At 38.5% G+C, this 15,002-nt stretch overlaps 1 protein-coding gene across 11 annotated transcripts in view; it reads left to right on the top strand.

Annotated features, from left to right (window-relative positions):
* Nucleotides 1–15,002, top strand: part of MYT1L (myelin transcription factor 1 like) — a 305,938-nt gene that overhangs the window by 257,556 nt on the left and 33,380 nt on the right. The gene's annotated exons all lie outside the window — the stretch shown is intronic.

Genomic DNA, 15,002 nt, shown 5'->3' with positions numbered 1-15,002 from the left:
ATATGATCTGAATCTATAATTCAGCCATGAATTAGACATGATATCAGACAATAGACATAAAAATGAAAAAAAGTCTTTGTTTTTTTCTTTAAAATGTTTGTATATTTTTTCTCTTAAATACCAGGGTTATTCTTTAAAAGGGAGTGAATGCAGTATTTGCTATTTTAACTGCTGTGCATTTTACAAATAAGTTTTAATTTAAAAGCTCTAAATGTGGGATATACTGGACACTGCAGAGATAAATTGCTGGTTTTGTTCCCCATGAATAAGTGTTATAAACAAATTATGAAAAAACCTGGCAAATTATAAAAACTGATATGAAAAGAACTGAATAATTTAAAAAAAAATTATAGATTATGGGTTTCTCCTCAAGGCTTCTCCAGGAACCATTGTAGGTGGTGATTTGTTTCCCTCTGATGCACTAATCAAGAAACACCTGTCAGGAAAGCGTAAGTATGTTCCATAAGTATAGGTGTAATGGAGGAGGGGCAAGGGCCTTGTTTTTGAATGACACACAATACACCTGTTGTGGCTTCAGACTTCAGAATGATCTGAAAGAAAAGAATTATTAGGCATTTTTTTTGTTACTTTTTTTAAAGCCAGATAAGTTTTAATCCTCAACACTCCCATTCACAGAAAAAGACTGTCAATGGTTCTAATTCTGTCCTGAGACCTAATCCAAAGTCAGTGGAAAACCTCCCACCATCTTTAGCTGGCTTTGGATCTGAGATTATGTTCTGTAACTGTGAAAAGCTTTCCATGCGCAGCATGTTTTTAATGGAGTGAAAACAATATTACAAGGCCAAATACCATGCATAATCCCATGAGCAGAATTTGCACTCCCTACACTTGACAAAAGTGGGTGGATACTGTCATAGACAGTATCCTATCATTACTAGTTTTAGAAGAAAAATGTATTTTTAAGGTATTAGTCAAATGTTGCTAAGGAAGTTCTTTAACTTTTGTTTGACTACTATTTAATAGAATAAATCTCTGTAAACTAAAAATAAGTCATATTTAATGCATATGAGAGGCATTTGTCTACCAGTTTGTATGCAAAACTTGTCTCCAGAATACAACGTTTTAACCATAGTTTACCTGATTTTAATTCCATTTTTACAAAATTTGTTATTAACTCTACTGAACCCAGAGTAAATGCTACTGATTTACAAATGTGTAATAAGTAAACGTGTCAGGACTAAGTATCTCAAATTTTTGCAAAAATTCTTGTGAATGTTAGTGTACCACACACCAAATGTGTTTTATATCTTCATATGAAGTCTTATATAATGAAGAATGATCTCAAAACATAATTTTATTCCATCTTAAAGTTTAAAAGCCATTATTTCAAGGTGGTGGAATTCTCTTTAAGGCTAAGAACAACATATTTTTTATCTGTTCATGTAAATGAAAATATGTTCTATTCAAAGTTAATGTATTGAATAATATATTTATCCAAGAGGTACTTTTTTCTTATAAGTTTCCCTCACCATAACAAAGGAAATTGGTGTTTTCTAAAGATGCTGCCAATGGGTCACATTCTATGCCAGAGATACAGTCCACAACAATGAGTACAGGGAAGTGGTGATCTATGGGAGATATTTCTGTAAGATGTAGTTCTGGCTAACCTGTTCCACAGTCTTTCAGTTGACCTTCCTGAGATGCTATATTCATCTTCAAATTGGGGTTTTCCTATGGTTGAATGGGTGCTGAGAGTGGAATTCTGCCTCTCTCTACTTCATGCCAGGAGATTAGTAAGATGCTCTTCTTCCATTTCACATACAGCTGAGTATCACCACCTCTGCACTAATCAAAACAGATAATTTGTGTTTCAGCTGTGTTCCTGCCCCATGTATTATTCTCCCAAATCCTTGTTAGGGGACAGACAATTAGGGGGAATTTTTGCGAGGATAGTGATATTTAAAAAAAAATGTTGTCAGACTTTGAGTACAAGATGTAAACATTCATTCTGAAAATAGAAAATTATAGTTCTTCTTCACCAGCCTGGAAAGAGGAAAGTATTAATCAGTGTTTAAACGAGATGTGTATCAACAATAACCAAGTGAATTAGAAATCAGAGTAAGGAGCAGTAAATAGATGCTCAGGGATATTTGGCTATAACCATGCAAAACCAAGTGAGTTTGGAAAAGGAAGTGTATTGCTTTAAAAAATCAGAAGGAAACAATTTTTCTTGTAAAAATCATGCAAGGCAAAGTTGTTAGCCTCTCACTCAAAGCTGCTTTTCTAATTCTGCAGTGCATGAGAGCTCTGAGCCCTGAGGTATAATAGAGCAGGAGCACTTTCTCTCTCTGCCTGCATTCCCAACCGTGAGCAAAGTGTTTCTGGGCAAGCGAGCTGTTTTCTACACTGCAGTATGCAGTCACACAGTGCCATTGTGCCGCACAGCCATTTATCCCTGTTTGTAACCTCCAACCTCTCCAGCACTCTGCGCAGCTGTTTAGGAAACTATTCCTTCAGCTATTAGACTGCGAAATTAAAGTGACTCTTTCATGAAATGTTTACAGTATAAACCAAGCTTGCACTGCCTAATCTTATGGGAGTTGCAGAAGGGGAAATTGTACAAAAGCATGGGCTTTCTGCCTTTGTTAACTTTAAGGAGAAAGTAAGGAGGGCCAAAGTAAGAAAAGACACCAGAGCATATCCTGTGACAATAAAAAGCACAATTCATTTTCAAGTGCTGTACTTAATGATACCTTGGAATGTTCTTATGAAGCTGAAATTATTACTTAAGTGCTGTTCAATACAGTCTCAGATTCCAGCACAAGAAAGAGTAGTTTAGCTTGGAACAGTTTTAATGGTCTTATCAGAGCTTCCTGCCCTCACTGAAAGGATGTCTCCTTTGTTCACATAATGTGCAAACTGCCTCATACAGTCTGACAGGTTAGGGTGAAATGGCACCAATTTCAAGTTATTGAATACAGTACTAAAAGCTCAGTTGTTTCTTTGACTGCTACCCAGACAGCTGCAACATCCCTTCAGGAGGGACAGGGAACTCCAAAGCAGAGGCAGATGGATGCCCGGAATAGAAACTGGGAGTATTATCTCGGGTACACAGTCGCTTTCATTGATCAGGATGTTTGGTGTGATCCACTTCATCTACCTTGCTGAGAATTTCTGAACATTCATTAGCTCTGCAAACTTCAAAGTCATCATTTTAAATAGCTGAAAAGAACAGATACAAATAAATATATAAGTATTTTGTTATATATGTGCAAAGAAATTGGCTGATGATTGAACTTGAACTGTCAAGAAGGGACTGGATTCCAATACAGTGATAGCGCTTGATCTTTCTGGAAATCAGCCTGCCAATAGGAGGCCAAACGGTATGCTTTCTGATACAGTTTTTACAAGGTATTACATAATTGTAAGATCATTATATGTTATATATATACATATATATATATATAATGCTATATAACAAGTGTTACCTAGTCCAAACTGCGACTCAGACCAAATCCAGTTGGAGCAGGTTGCTCAGGACTTTGTTCAGCCAAGTTTTGAGTATTTCTAAGGTTAGAGTTCCCACAACCTGTTCCACTGTTTGACCAGCCTGAAAGTAATTTTTTTTTTTTTCTTTTTCAATAAATCGGGCTTTCCCGTGCTGAACTTTGTCCCTGTTGCCTCTCATTCTGTGCAGCTGTGCAGCTCTGAGAAAACTTTTGCCTTCCCCACACCATCCTGTTAGGCATTCGTGGACAGCAAGATGATTCGTTACACTTTTCTTCATAAGAATGAAGAAGACAGTTCTGTTAGCCTCATAGATCAAGTGCTTCAGTCCCATAACCATCTCACAATGTCTTGCAGCAATGCAGACTTGCAGCTTAGTGTTTGTAGCTCCCAGAGAGTTAGGAAGAACACCAAAGACGTTGTACCCTCCTAAGTGTTACTTCATTAGGGCTGATTTGTCTGACCACTGTCTACCACCTGAGCCTACCTCAAGGCAGTAGGATGGAGTACTTGTAGGGGTGGGCATACCTGTGGTCATGCCCAGGCTGTGCTTCTTGCAGACATGTTCATGACTGGACTCGCACCAGGAATTTTTCCCTTCAGTATTGTCTTGTTTACCATTGCAGGCCTGAGGTAAACTAGGGTCAAGTAAATTGTGAGGTTATACTTAATTCAGTGTAGATGGAACGTGAGCCTCAAGTCAATCACATGAAAAATTAGAGCAGGTCTGAGAAGTTTTCAAAAATGAACTCACACAGAAAATCGGTGGCAAAGCTGGGTTTCCCTTAGCTGTACTGTTCATTAGCCTTCTTACTAGACCAGACTGCCTCTCACAGTCTGATATAATTCACACTCAGTATTTTTACATTTCCTCACTTGGGCCTCTGACAAATGTTTTTAGGCCTAGAGGGAAAAAGCTGCTTGTTTTCATGAAACAAAACCTGAAGGATTCTACTCATTTGCTGTTGACTCTTCACCCCCAAAATAGAAAGTAGTATCTGTGCTCTGGGAAAGCAAAACCCTGGAGTTTGTTCCCTTTATCCAGTTGTTAACCAGCCCCTGTTGCTGGATGGCACGTGTTTTCAGATAGAAACACATACATTCAGAACAGATTTAAAAGTTCATCCAGTATAGGAACTTCATGGTACAACAGCACTTCCCAGCATTGCTTGTGGGCACAATGCAGTGGCTGCATATGGAACAAAGCACTCCTCTCAGCCTTAAGATGCAGTTAGTCACCTAAACACATTTTACACCAAACTATTATGTTTACCTTACCTTACCATTCTGAATGTGCACTGAAAATCTTCATTTTAATTGCCTCTTTGAAACAGGAGAATAAGAAACAAGCTGTTCATGGTGAAGAAAATTCCAGTCCATTACATTTTCTGTCATTTAGATTATTTTAATGGCTTTTTTTTTCTTTTTCCTTTTTTTTTTTTTTTTTTTTTTTTTGGCAAACCTCTGAGTCCTCATGCTGCCCATGATACATTTCCTAGATAACTCAAAGGTGTTTACAATCCTATTCATCTGTGGCTTTGCCATAATGCTAGACTGAGAGGACTATCATTAGAGGCAGGACGCCTGCTTTTTTCTCAAGTATGCAGGGACAGAAATACCTTGTAAGCTTAGTCTTTTATATTAATATTAGATATATTTTGGAAAAACATATAAATTGGACTTCCTTCATGCTTTTATTCCTTCTGCCCTTCCCACTCAGTCTTTCCTTTCCCCCTTAAATTTGATTCATCTCCTTTCCTGTGATCTTATAGAGCCCTTCTCTTGATCAAATATTTGTGCATGCAAAAAACCAAAAAGTTGAACAGTTCTGTTGAAATGGAAACCAGAAAAACAGAATAGCTAAGGAATGGCTAATGCTGGCTTATACCCTTTCTCTTCCCAATGACTTCAGTGGATTAAGGCCACAGACTATATGAAAGCTGTTTCATTTGTTACCTCTGCTTTTAGCAGTCCTAATCTGATAGCTTTCCTCTGCATTTCCTGGGGAGATGCTGACCATTTTGAGTATTCCAGAAGTCATCCCAAACCTCCAGGAAACTCTCAGGAAGTAACAGATTCAAGGTCATACTGCTACGTCCACCAGACCCCTTGGTAATTGCTTCACCTGGGAGAAGATACATGAAGTACAAAACAGCAGAGCATGGGAGAAGCAGCAACGTAGAGACGACAATTCAAGAATTCTGCTATTGATAATTTTATGGTGTTCAAGGCAACGAGCAGGCTACTGACCATAATGTAAATCTCCTGTTAGGGGAAAATTCCCTACTTTAAAGAGTGCATTTTCAAATGCGTATTCAGCATTTAGATTAATTTTAATTTAATTTTGTGCTAAAACTTCCTTTTACATTGTAAACAGAAAAGTTAGGCCAGTTGTATGAGCTTCTGAAGACATGTTTTGAGGTCGAGAACACCAAAATGCTATTTCTTCAAGAGTTGTGCTATTGACTTTGAGTGCTTCTTTTGGACCCATCTGTACAAGAGCAAGAGAAGTCATGTCATTGGCTGTTCTGCAAACCCTGACTGGACCGACCTTGCTGTGTGGTGGCTCAGTGGCAGATATTCGTGAGAGGCTTAGTGATTCCCATATTAATAGACCACCTAGGAACAGGACATTTTTCTTCAGAAGCAAGTGTGTCTACTCTAAATTACTGAAAAAAGTGCATGCAGAGGATTTTTTTCAAGTACAGGCTTGCAGCAAGGCTATCAGGAGATGGAGAACTCACATGGCTTTGCTCTTAGTTGTTGGGCATGTTCTCTTAAGGCTGTCTTCTCCTGCGTTTTTCTCTGCGCCTCGATAATTTTATATTAGTCCTTCACTGTAAAAATGAAGGTTTTTTTCAAAGGCTGAGGTGTTTGGAAATGAATATTTGAATTTGCATATGTTGGAACTGATTCATCCGTGGTGCCAGGAAGTGCTCTCTGCTGCGGGGAGGGGATCTGCAGCTGGCCGGTGCTGCCTCCAAGGCAGGCGATGCTGGCAGGAGAGAAAGCGTGGGCAAGGTGCCCAGGGAGAGAGCTGATTCACAGCTTCCCTCTGGCAGCTTCTGTGAACGGAGCACCCCCTGGGTAGTGCACAGAAGCTATTTCACATTAGGCATGTACCATGCCTTTGGCAACTGGCATGTTAGGTGGTATATGCTGGTGCTAGATGTGAGAACAGCGGGCAGCGCGTCATGGCACTTGCTGCTGGGAAGCTGGGAAGTCCTGATGGCTAGCAGAACAGGCAGCATGCAGAGGTGGTAACTGAAGGCACAGGAATATTTTTTCTAAAGCAATATAATTAATTTAAATGCATCATGTGTATCTGTGCATTTGAGTGTACAGCAATATTTTAAATGCCAGCGTGATGCATTTTAGACTGCTAATAGGAAAATGGATTTCAGTGTAATTAAAAACCATATCATGTTCTTTCTCACCCACACACAGTTCAGAAAATGCAGGAATGCAGTACAGATAATACCAGCAGCTAAGGACAGAAAAATTGTGCATGCAGAAAGTCAGGGAATTAATTAAATTTTACCTAAGGAGAAGAGTATGTAGTCAGCCGTCCCCAGTTTAGAACCGTTCAACTGCTAGGGTTTTCTAGAGACAAAGAGACAGAGCAATCTCTCAGCAGAGATAGAAGAGACTGAATTTACTCCACGAAGGCTCAGCCAAAATTATTTCAGTCTTATGTCTGGACTAGCTCCATAGGCCTGGCATCATTCCCTCATGGATAGAAAGACTGTACAGTGAAAGTGGTAACAACAAATCCTTCCATTCCACACTTCTTTCCAGACTCCAACCTGCATTTCTCCCAGTAGGAGGCTCAGTAATGGCCCACCAGGAGTAATCCTTGCCTGGATCTCCTGCCCATTCCTACTTGAACTGCATTGGGTCCAATGCCAAAAAGCAACTGACAAGATAGAAAAAGATTTTCCTCAATTCTCTCATTTGCCTTTCCACCATACGTATTTTTGCTGGCTCTCTCAAACCCTATTCCTTTTTATCTGCTATGGCTCAGGGCTTTACATTTTCCTATTACCTTCAGTGAGGCCTGTCATGCCAGGTAGCATTCTGCGAAGTAAGAAATGTTAGCAGTATTTTATGTAGGGAAAAGTAATATTTAGCACTTTCGCTAAAGCTAAATTTGTGTGATTAAGTACTCCTTCTGGTTAGGCTGTATATAGGGAAATAACTACCATATGAATCTATATTTAACTTATTTTTTATTTTTGGCTTACAATGCATCTTTATGAACCTTTGATATTTATAGGGGTCTGATTTCACATGCTTTTGTAGGTATATTTGTGAGGAGTAGAACATAAGTTTAAACTTGAACATGAAACCAGAGACTGAAGATCCACTGAAACATTCATTATTTGCCTACCTGTCCCACAGAGTTTATGTTGCCTCTTGAACCAATTCAGATGAGCTCTGATGGCAGTTTGCAGAAGTGCCCAGTGCTAGCCTGGTTCAGCTCCTTTTGAAGCCAGTGATAAAGCTTACAAGGACTTTAATGAAGATAAGAGTGCAAGATACTTAAAATTTCTCATTGTGTCTTGGCAGCCAAGAAATTCTATGTTAAAGTTTCACAACACACAGCATTTTCTCCCCTGACACAAGGATGCAATGTGTACCCAGTCGTCTCACATTGCTGAGAGAGCCACAAGCAATGCAGACTACAGGAAAGATAAAGTCAGCTGTGAGAAAAGAGCAGGAGGACAAGAAGGGTGATGAAAAAAGAGATAATAGAAAGAAACAGAAAAGAGGAGGAAAGAAGAAAGAACTGTCGACTTCAAGGTTATTAGAGATCATGAAAGCATGAAGGAGGAACAGAGAAAGAAGACATCAGCCAAAAGGGACAGAGAAAAAAGCCAAAGAGAGAGAGAGAATTTAAAAATTACAAGAAGAAACAACGAGGAAAGAAAAGGAGCTGGAAAAGGAAGGAGTAGAATGTGGAAGAGAGATGCTGGAGAGGAATATGGATGGAAAACAAACCATGGGGCAAAAGCAAATGGAGGCTCTTGCTCCACTGTAGGAAAAGGATAACAGGCTGAAAATACAGAGAAGAGTAAAATAAAAAAGTGAAGAAGTATGTAGGTACGCAGCTTCACTGAGGGAAATTAAGAAAAAATAAATCCATCCTAACAAAACACTTTTTCATTGCAAATTCACAGATAGATTGTGTAGGTAGAGGGTTTTTCTCTAAGTACCAAAAGAAAGCATCAATACTTTAGGAATTCAGAAGTCAAATGCTGTGGTAAAAAAATAGGCAATAAAAGACAATGGGGTAAAAGTGGAAAAGCATCTGTGTTCCTACTGGAATTAGAACATACAACAGCTTTTCTCCTGCATCTTCATGAGGAAAAGGATCAACACTGTTCCCACTTCACATACTTAATTAGAGCTTGACTGACAATTACCAAAATACCTGGGACTGGAAATAAGATTTTAAGATTTACACATCCAGATCTCTTTCACAGAGCTGGCTAGAACATTAATGGCTGGGAGGCATTGCTTTGACTGCTCAGAAAGGTAAAGGCAAATGAGCTGCTGGTGTCTGTCCAGTTCCTGCTAAATAGGTGTTTTCATAACAATAACCACAGCCCTGACTGTTACTGTCTCACCTGTGGCCAAAAAGTCTGTGCTGAGGACCACACAGCTCTGTTTATGATCGCTCTTCTCGCCCTAGAGTGCTCCCTGCAGGTTAGTGGTGAGTGGCGTAGGAAGGAACTGGAGGAAAACTTGTTCTTTCTTTCAGCCTCTTAAATAGTTAAAAAGGGGACTTGTTTGACAGATGTGCAAACCTGTTGGTTTTTGTGAAGCACTCAAATTCATAGGGGCATAGACATACAATAAACTCATCATACATTACAGAAAACTCCATTTCTTAATTTGACAAAGTTTCTTCTCATCCCATCCCTTTCTTGCCTACTCCCCTTTTTTTTCTCCTTTGTCACTTATTCAATCCAGGGAACTGCAGGCACAATATCTTTACAGGCTTACTTTTGTAACATTTTCTTTCTGGTATGCCTGACTAGAAAAACCCACAATAATTTGTTTATGAATCTATACGTAGTTTCAGAAGACATAGGGCTTTATAGCTGCAAACAGAGCAGTGAATAAGATTCTCTAGTTCTAGCCTGTTTTCCTCTTCTGGGTAAAGTCATTTAGCCTTTCTATGCCCCAGTTTTCCTCTGCCAAATTCTTTCCTTTTTCAAAGCAGTATTGTGAGATTTTAACCATTAATGTTTGTAAAATACTTTCAGATCTTCAGATGAAAGATAGAAATGCAAAGTATTATTGTATCTGTCTTTCAGCCTCCCAACCTATGAATTCCATTTGTGGTGATTCAGTCAAATAAAACAGAATCTCAAATACGTGGAAAGCATCAGGCAATAAAACATTCTACTTTCTGCTATGAACAGATCCCTGCACAGGAAACAATTCTATTTCTCTAGCCTTTCACCTTCAACAGAAAATCACACCTTTACTATAGAGATTGACAGCATGGTCAAAATAAATCTTTGGGAAAGATATAATTTTCTGTTAAATCCCAATTCTTTTGCAGCGTGGAACATTCTGAAGAACCATTCTGAGGTTCTGCAGAACTTACTGGTTTACTCCCCTGTTCAATTCAGCATGATTTTTCTTTTGGATTGCTAGCTACATCTCTTTAAGTATTTGATTGGTAATTTATAGGACACATTCTGTCTGGTAAACTGTATTATTTATATGTGTTTTCATTGGCTCCATAATGTAGTAGATACTAAGTGTGGTAAACTAAACAATAAAAGTAGTATCAGTCTTTAGAGCTGATACACCAGCTTATTAATAACAGATCATGGAAAGTGTTTTGTAGCAACCTGTTGCAATTGAACCCCAGTAGAATTTGGTGGATCCTAGAAAGGATTACTCTCTGATGGCTTTTGTCATGGACAGTATGAGAGAAATTAATGGCTTAATTCAGTTCCATGGGAGCCAATTCCCACAGCACAAAAATAAAATGTTGACACAGTTCGCCATAATCAGAGTTGGCAATGCTCTTCACTTTTATTAGTGTCTGTTATTATTTCTTTATTTCTAGTGTCCACTGAGTGCTGTTATTAATTCTCCATGAGTGATAGATAAAAAAGGTACACAGCTTACAAGCCTGCCCAATTCCAGTGAAAACTACAGCCTAGCTTAATAACATGTCCTTTTCTTAGTGAAAACCAGGCTGTAGTGGTGAGCAGTCAGGCTGAAAGTGTGCAGAGGGAGAAGCATTTGGTGCAAGGCAAAATGTCCAAGGGTGACTGAAGGGACAAGAGACAGAGAGAAGAAGTTATATTGGTTATAATTGCTAAAATTGTCTCTGAAAAGTTACATTATCACCCTGCTTCACGAAAAATGCAACCATGTGTTACAGTGACTTACGTTTACGTGGTGTGCTGAATCTGGGCTTGTACAGTTCTAGATCCAAGGTTTCCATTCAGATTTATACATAAAAATTGGTCAAACCGTAAAGACGAGATTTGACTGAGATGGAAATAGAATTCACTGTGTTGCTGAATCTCAGTGGAGGATTTCAGACAGAGAAAGGAGGATCCTGAGCCTGAGCCTGAGCCCCAAGCTCTGAGCTGCGGTCAAGCTGTGTGCGCTGCAAAACCTTCCATGAGCACTGCCTCTTTCCTAGGGAACTGCAATCCTTCTGGTTCCAAAAAGCCATTGTCATTTTGTGGTAAAATCTCTAAAAGAAAATACAAGCAAAGATTTTTCATTATATTGCAGATTACTGTTTCTTTGTTTGATCAGTGTGTTTTAGGGATAGTTTATTTTTTAAAATAAATTTTAAAAGTAAGTCAACCAAAGCTGTACATAATAATGAAGACAAGACTCCCTCAGTTCTGTCTTTGTACCTTTGTGTAACATCCTATTTGGTCTCTTACTAGCTGAGCTATAAATCTATATATGTAAGCTACATGTAAGCTTATCTAGCTCTGTAGACCCAGGTAAAAGCTTAGGAATACAGGTTTAAACACGGATGTTATTTGTAGTCTGCTATGCTGATGTGAGCTGGCTTTTTTCTGAGCTGAGCTTGCAGCAAGACTTTTAACCGTTGGCATTTGGAAAAACTCTCCCAGAGGCCATTTGGGCATTGCAGTCATTTCCTCCCCAGTCCCAGGAACCTCCCTAAAGTTCCTTCAAGCTGCCAAAAGTCCTTTCTAATTGCTGCACACCTTCAGTCCTTTCCCCAGTGAACACTGGATAGTGGGGCTTAAGTGTGTTTGTCTCAGTTTGACTCTCACCTTTTTTTAATTTCTGCTGTTGAATCTAAGCCCAATACTGGATCCAGCCACCACAGCTGTTGCTGTTCTGCTGGTTGCCCTGCTTTCTGCTTATGCTTATATTCTGAAAAAAGCTTCTCTGGGATGTTCTGTGAAATGAATGGGACATCAGGGTGGTGCTAACTGCATTCCCCTTCACTGACAAGCTCTTTCTGTTGCTGGATGCCCTGAATTTGTGGTAAAGTGCTAGTGTTATATGTTCTGAACTTCACTCTTTACAGGGTGAGTTCCTTTTGTCACCTCAGTCTTTACTGTAGTAAAGTATTTCCTTTGCTGCAATAAGCTGTTATGTAGAGTCTACAAACAAGCTTCTGATCCTGCCAAATTACATTAACTTCAAGTAAACAGGGAAACTGTATATCCCATTTTCCACTTACTCTGATATTCATTTTCAAAGGGTTTCACATCACCTCTTATAAGCACCTGAACCTACATTTTTCTTGCATTGTTGCATGTACATATGATTGGTTAGGTCAAGCATGTATAGGTAGTAGTTGATAGTAAAGTAGTAGGGTATATGCAAGTCCTATCTTTGATCAGACATTCTGAAAATACAGACTCAATTCCAATGGTGCAAGGACTTGTAGATATCTCCTTGTCTAATCTGCTTAGGATAGCAAATAAATGTTGTAATAAACTTATAGGTGAAACAGACTGCTGTATATCTGCATCCTGTATTTCCCAGTGGTTATAAGCACTTCCCACAGAATGGAAACAGCAGTAAATAGAAACATTCAAGGTTTTTAAAATATTCTTACCAGTTGCACTAAACTCTCATTTCATCTGTTACATTTAGGTCAATATAAGCTTATGACTGGAAAAAAAATTATAGTGCCAAAATCAAAATCTGAAAGGTCTTTCTAAAATCCTTGCCTACATAAAAAATCTCTTCCAGTTTAATCAAAAGTATGATTTTAAATTGGTGTGAACTGTACAGAGCTCTCTGTGAATATTCCTAGTTCAATTTACAGCAGTATGAATTCTTCAGAAGCTTCAGTTGCTTAAGTTATTTTTTTTTAAATGACACAGAAATAAGCTATTTTTAAAATTCTGTAAGACTGTCCAAATAGTTGAGGTGTAATGGTCTAATTTTAAAACTGATTGATTAGAGAGACCGGTGCCTCTTATAAATCCTTATAAATTGTTAAGACACTATTAATCATGCCTGCCTGTAGCAAAAGTCTTGGAAAAGATGAGAAAAAACATCGTTCAGTTTTGATAATAGCTTATGCTCAAAAGGATTGAAAAATCTGAAGAGGAAAATGGTGGCTTCAAATAGCATGGGTTCATGAAGCAGGAATGCTTGTAGTACCTCAGACAGACTGCAGAGCAACAGTCTCATGGCTCCTTGTTCTTTATTCATTTAAATGCCATAGACATTTAAAGCCAAAGTTTAGTCAACTCCTTTAATTAATTCTTATTTTCATATCTTTTAATTCACCATCTTCAGAGGCTTCAGTCAGGCTTCAGTGATGCAGCTGGTCTTGATGGAAATAGGAAATAGGCATTGTAAATCACTGAAGATTCCTATCATTGTAAAACAAATGAAATGAGATTGTCTCTCTGCAGATCTCAAAACATTTGCCAAAAATAAAAATAAATAATGAGAACATGAAATATTTAGATATGAAGTATTTAAAATATAAGAGCCTTTATCTAAAAAACCTTAACGATTTAATTTTTTAATTTAAAGAAATAGCCAAACTGTGATAGCCAAGGGCAGACACAGCAAAGTGTAAATGGTAAGGGCCATACAGACTGAGATACGACTTCTTCACCAAGGGCCACATTTTCACCTAATTTGTGTCAGAAGAACCTATGCAAAAATGGGGGTTTTTGTTTTTCTAGAAGCAGAAGGATTGATGTATGATGTCAACCCATATATTGACCTTTGAGATAGTAAGACTCACAGTAATACACCTTCTAGCCAAGATCATGGTCTTACTCTTGGTCCTGCACAAAGACATAAGCAAGAGGAAAGGTGAATTATCTTTAAGGATGTTGCTTAGACTTGTTGTCCAAAGCACACAGGCTGTTTGTTATATGGAAAAGTAACTTCAATGATGTGGTGAACCCCAGAGGTGTTACCAGCTTGCATCCTGGAAGTCCTGCCATAGTTTAATGTTTTCTATAGAATAAGTGACTTGGTCTGGATGAAGACTGTACTCCGTTTAACAAATTCCAGTTCTATTTATCTTTTTCAAGGTTGTGTTAATCATGTTTCAAGTTTGGCCCTTCTGTGCTCCTCAGAAGTAGGTAACGTTTACTAGCTTTAAAGAGCTAAAGTTCATCTTCATGGAATGTGAAAACCCCATTGAACTGAATTCTGGGTTGCTTAATTCCTGATTTTAAGAAACTTTCAAGTCTCAGCAGAAACCTTTGAGAAACAGAAGTTTACCAGTATGGAAGAACTTTGAGGAAAGCACACATGTAACTATCTAACTAAAGGGTGAAAGCCAAGTCTGCATCAACTCTGATTCAAATGGTGAAAGAGTTCAATGTTGTGGAAATCTGATGTTTCAGAATGCAACATCTGAAGCTGTGCACATGCTTTTTTGAATTTGAATGCTTTCTTCAAACAAAGCCTTAAAGCTTGGCTAAAATTTGAAACTCAGGCTCAAGAAAAGTGACTTTTTGGAATTCATGTAGCATTTGTCTGTTCAGTAAAATGACTATAAATTAATTTTTCCTTTGTCTTTTCTGTGATTTGGTGTAGCAGTTCAAATACCAGCTAATGATATTACTTAGCATTACAATTTAGCATATTCTGTGGTGATCGCAATCATCTTTGCAATGTAGAAAAAAACATCCATTTTCTTTGATGACTCTAATGTCATTCGACTACTAGAAATTCCACTGATGGCTGTATCAGTGACTGTCTGGTGCTGTAGCTTGGTGTTAGGGTGGATTTCTCTTTCTCTGCAAGAGGCCAGCATTACTTCCCTGTCTACACATTTCCTTTTCCTTAGGCATTTCCTTCACTTCATGGAGAGGTGGAGGAGTCTCTCCATGGTGCGACCTCATGCCACTGTGCAGTAGGATTAGAGCAATAGCTCTGATGGAAAACAGAACAGCTTGCTTAGCCATTACCTAAGCATACACCATGGGGATATTCCATTTGCTGTCAACCCTGCTCATTCCTGGTGGTGCGGGGATGTCAGGCTCTAATCTGCTGATACTGGAGTTACCAGAAAGTGTCTGAGT

This window comes from Falco cherrug, chromosome 6, assembly GCF_023634085.1.
Source record: "Falco cherrug isolate bFalChe1 chromosome 6, bFalChe1.pri, whole genome shotgun sequence".
NCBI lineage: Eukaryota > Metazoa > Chordata > Aves > Falconiformes > Falconidae > Falco > Falco cherrug.
The sequence above is the reverse complement of the archived record's forward strand: the minus strand, read 5'-3'. Positions and strand labels throughout refer to the sequence as shown.